This window comes from Castor canadensis, chromosome 5 (genome assembly GCF_047511655.1).
Source record: "Castor canadensis chromosome 5, mCasCan1.hap1v2, whole genome shotgun sequence".
In the NCBI taxonomy this organism is placed as follows: Eukaryota; Metazoa; Chordata; class Mammalia; order Rodentia; family Castoridae; genus Castor; species Castor canadensis.
Window position 1 is genome coordinate 177,783,900 of NC_133390.1, and position 5,352 is coordinate 177,789,251.

The following is a 5,352-nucleotide window of genomic DNA, read 5'->3' on the forward strand; positions in this document are numbered from 1 at the left end:
CATCCTGCAGTCCTAGTATTCATTTTAACAGTGGGTCCATGTTTTCTTCAAATGCATTTGTGGCCAGGTCTGGGATCTCTGGAGCCTTGAGAGTTTATTTTGTGCACAAGGCCTTTGCCTCAGTGTCTGCAAGTCAGTCTGTTTGTCTAATAGACACCTGCAAAGGGACCAATCTCTGCTATCCAACATACAAAAAGGGAAACTGCCAAAGAGCAGAAAAGTCTGTCTTTAGAACAATAATATGCTTTACGTACACAGCAGGAAGCATTTGAAAATCCTCAAATAAAACTGTAGTGTACCTGAAGAAATTCTTAACACCTCTTCCCAAAAGCCTCAAGTGTTTCCCATCCTGTAACAGTGCAAGCTTTGAGGAATGGCGTTCATCAGTGGACCTCAGAGCCCGCAGTGTTTCTGGGGCATCCTCCAAAGCCAGAAGGGCCCTTTGTCATGGAGCATTGACTTTCATAAGATGATACCCAGTGGGAGATGTGACCATCGAGTCACGCTGGGCCCTGTGTTTCTGGTTAAATTCCAGGGTCTGGGGGACATTGCCGTCCAGATGGCACGGTTGGCAGCTGGGGTGCTCAGTGTTCAGGTGTTGCCGATGCCCAGGCAGTTACCTTCAGAGCCTGCAATGGGCTTCAGAGAATGGCCTATGTGTCTTTCCATGTTCTTTGACCAGAATTTGTAGTCGTCAGCCATTGGCTCTGCTCCAGAGTCAGATCTACTCAGAGTATATACATTTGCTACAAGGTTCAAGAATATCCACCAGGGGTAATTACATTAAGAAGCCCTCTGTTCTGACATCTATTAACACATAGGCTCTGTTGTGTGGTTCTTTTTGTTGTGGTTTTGGTTTTGGTTTGTTGAGATGGGTCTTGCCATTAACCCAGGCTGGTCTCAAACTTTTAGTCCTCCCTCAGCCTCCTAAGTGCTAGGATTACACCGCAGCCTGCTGTGTGTGGTTTTTGAGTTGGAACCTCTGGTTGTTTCTGATAGAGTCTTTGGTGGCTGCCTGGAAATGGCACCACAAGAGTTGTACAGATCAGTGGACACATTGCTGTTGAGCAGAAATCTCCAGAGACTTGGTTCTTGCCATTGAAGTATCTCTCTCGTTTTTTTTTTTTTTTGGTGGGACCTGGGCTTTGAACTCAGGGCTTTGTGCTTGCAAAGCGGGCACTCTACTGCAGAGCCACACCTCCAGGCCATTTTGCTCTGGTTATTTTGGAGATGGGGGTTCTCTTGAACTGGTTGCCTGGGCTGGCCTCAAACATGATCCTCTTGCTCTCAGCCTCCCAAGTAGCTAGGATTACAGGCAGGAGGCACCACTGCCTGGCCCACTGAGGTGTCTCTGAATTGTCACCTCAGCTATGGGGGGGGGGACAGGCTGGATGTAGATTTTCTCTACGTGAGTGAACACCATCTATGAGGTCCGATCATAACCCAGAGTTAGAGCAGTTTTCCTTGTCTAGCTGCTGTGGTGTTCACACAAAACGACTTAGTATGCTAGCATGTCACTGAGGACTGCCTCAGCTCGATGATGAGGTTCCCTTAGTCCAGTTAAGCCACATGGTTTCTTTTTCATAGGAGGCAGTCAGCAGTTGGGTTGTGGGGAAGCCAGGACAGCAACAAGAATCCCTGCTTCACGATGGTGCTGATTCGTTGGCGATGGAAAGTTCCCATTTCTTCTAAGATTTAGGGAGGCCAACATCATCTGAAGTTAGGTGCCTTTTGAGACTTAGCACGGTGCACGCATGTTAAGTGTGTTCTTCGAGTTGTGTATCTCTGTTTATTGGCCCTTAAAATTTCTGGTTTGCTCTCCACATTCCTTGACCACCCACAGGCCACCTTTAACCTTGTGCCTGATGGTTTCGTTTAGTTGTTTGAAAGTGAGGGAAAGCAGACCCTCTGAATCGATGGATGTCAGAATGAGCTAACGAGGGCCCTGGGTGGGCGTGCAGAGACACAGGTCAAGTCAAAGCATTTCTGATTTGGGGCTCAGAGTCAGGCAGGGGATACTAGCTGTGTTCATCCTGTCCTACCTCCACACCATCCTCAGAGAGACGTCTTTGCACCAATCTTTGGCTGGGATTTTTACCACACAAAGGGACATTCCACAGAGCCAAATGGCAGAGACTTGTGCACAATTATCTGGTCAATTGAGGCAAAAGAAAATAATCATTTGTCCAATTGTCCAAATTAGCTCTCTGGACTGTCCTGAATGCTTGGGATAATTGTGTGTTTCTCCACTTTAGCTCCGTAATCTGGCTAAAGTGGACCATTTAGATGAGGCTCCGTTCAACACAATGCACATTTAAATCAGGCTCAGAAAAAATAGACCACTGGGTTTAGCATTTTCTGTTTGTCAACTATAATTCTGTGATTGCTTTCAGCTAGTCATCCAAATTCCACTACCAGTAATCACTATTTCTCATTTTATAGATGTGCTGGAGGCCAAGGGCTCTGGTTTGCTTCATCTGGTCTCTTTTCCTCAGAGGAAGTGCCTAGGGACTCAAATGTGGTTTTTTAACTTGGTGTCTGACCCAGGGCACCATAGTAGACCTCCGTTTGCATCAACTGCAGGGAGACAGAGAACATCATCTGCTATCTGAGCCTCCCCCTTCTCCAGAAGGGGAAACTGAGACCTGTGCCCAGGCTTGCCAAGGTCACATGGTGATACAACTCAGGCTAGAACTAGAATCATCACCTTGCTTATTTCCAGACCAGCACTCTTTCTGCTTACGCCATTTCAATTGTTCATTTCTTTCCATAAAATTAAATGACCTTCTTCAAGAAAGATTTAATGGTCAAGATGTGATTTGGTAAAAAGCCTCCTCAAGGATTTTTTTCTTATTACAAAGATGAGACCACGCTGCGGCTGAGAGAGATTTGCAAACAGTGGTGTGTCATTATCCCCAGCTCCGGTTTTCGTGTAATTGGTGTGAAGAGAAGGTTGCTGATGAATCAGCCTGCTGCTGAACAGAAAATAATGATTCTTTTATGACGTGACTCTGTGTACGTACATGTGAGTCTGCAGTTGTTTATAAAAGGTAGATGTGTACATAAAACGCTTACCGAGATGGATAATGTCATTTTAAAGTTGTAAATAATAAAAAATAGTCTTGAGCAAAACTGATTTTACAATTGCCCGAGAATATGGTACTTCATTTCAGCACTGTGCAACGGCTAGAAATTGATTTTTTTTTAAATCCAATTAAGCCTCAAGGTTGGTTATCCATTTAAAAGGTTGGATGAGTTAAACAATGACAGTACCTTCAGTTCATGCTAATAATTAGATTTACACAGGACTCCAGCCCTTGCACCAGCCTTGCCGAGGTGTACATTTTGTATCTTTGCACAACCATGAGCTCCCCAAGACCCCAGCCACGGAGCAGCTGCACCAACAGAGCAGGGACCCCAATGTGGTGTGCCCTCAGCTGGCCCCTAGCCCTGTCATTCCTTCCCCTCAGCTTTCCCCAGAGAATGTTGGTCTCCCCAGATGGTCCCTTTTTCTGTGGCCCTAAGAGTATGGGGAAATGGGAGGGTAGCCCTTATTTAAAGAAGGGAAGAAAAGATGCAGGCACCACCTGGTATCACATGCTGCTGTGTTTATAGTATCACAAATGAGTCCTGTTTTAAAAATACTACTTTATAGTGTGTATTTACTACGTGTTCCTGGCATGTTAAGAAAAAAAAACTTCAAACGTCTTTTTATGGTTCTTATAGGTAATGTTTAAGTAGTACTGAATTTGTGAAGATGTTGGGAAAAGCATGAACCCGATTGGAATGCTTTTTACTCTGCTTGGGCTATGATGACACTCAAGTCTTGTAAATCACTGAGCATAGATAAGTAATCTTATTTAAATCTAGCATTTTAACTTGCATTGTAACATAAGTAAGGTCAGTGTGTCTCAGAACTTCACATCCATAACCAGCCTGAGATAAGGAACCTTCCAGATTCAGTGAGAAACACACATACACACGTATATACACACATGCACATGCACACACATTGAATTTCCTTCTCATTGCCCTTAAAGGGGGGTTGCTAGCAATTTCTGGTTAGTCCTTTGGCCTCCCCCACCCTCTCCTCAAACTGTTCAGCTGCCAAAGTCCTCAGCAATGGATTTAGGATTCTTTATCTGCATGCAGATATCACAGATTTGTACGAACACAAGAGTGTTTCTGGGGAAAATGTGACGCAGGTTGAAGATTGAGTCATGTTCAGCGCACTGGAGAAGCATACGGTTTAACAGGAGCCTATATGTGAAGGCTTCCCTAAAGAAAAGATTTGATCAAATAAACATCCACCCCCAATTTTGCTCTCTAAGTCACCATATGCGTAGGTTGCTTAAAGCAGTGTGGAGCCACGTTTGGTCTGTTCATTCTTTTCTCCTTTCCTTCCTGCAGTCTTCCCAAATCCCGAGGCTCCAGGTCTTCAATATGCCCTTGAAAACTTTTGCAACTACGGAAACAATTGTGCTGGTGTTCAGGAGTAAATAGGAATTTAGTCCCTGAGACATGAGGGTTATTGCCGTCTCGCACAGTGCCCTTCCTGGGAGGATAACTGAAGCTGCAGGAATGGCAAGAGACTCAGAGAGCAACTAGTTCAGCCCCTCATCTTATCAAGAAGTCCTAAAACCCGATGTCTAGAGGAAGGTTCTCTGTCATTAATAAATGGTTCTGCTGGTACATTTTTATTAACACATTCTCATCCCACTGGTAGCACAGAGTATAAAAGCATGGTCTTGTAGATGAGAGATGACGCACTTTTCAAGCGGAGTGCAAAAGATGGTGTGCTGTGTGCTACCTTTTGCGTAAGATCCATGAATGTGCGTAGTCTTTTTTTTTTTTTCCTCAAAAAGAGACAGGAAAAATCAACGAGAAGCTAATAAAAATGGCTACCTGTGGGGATAAAAGGTGACTTGTGAAGGATAAGTAGAAGAGGAGGTGAGGGATAAGAATGAGGGGACGCCTTTATGAGCATTTCCTTTTCACAATTTTGACTTGAACTGTAATGAATGTTTTATGAATCCAAGAAAGAAAATAAAGAGAATGAAAATGGCAAACCATTACACTGAACACAAGCAAACATATAAGAACCTAAGTGTATATCTCATTGATAAACCACACAAAAATGAAGTAGAGTTTTAGGACATCTGTGGGATATACTCCAAGAGCCAAACCAAACAACTAATGGACTGACAGGTGTGTTGTCAGGAGTAGAGGCTATAGGAAAAGCAAATGATGTCTGTAGGAGGGCTGCTGGGAACCAGGGTCCTCATGGTATGGGTGAGTAAAGTGGGAGGATGGGCAGGTGAGGAAGAACCTGGCAGAAGGAGTGAGCACGAA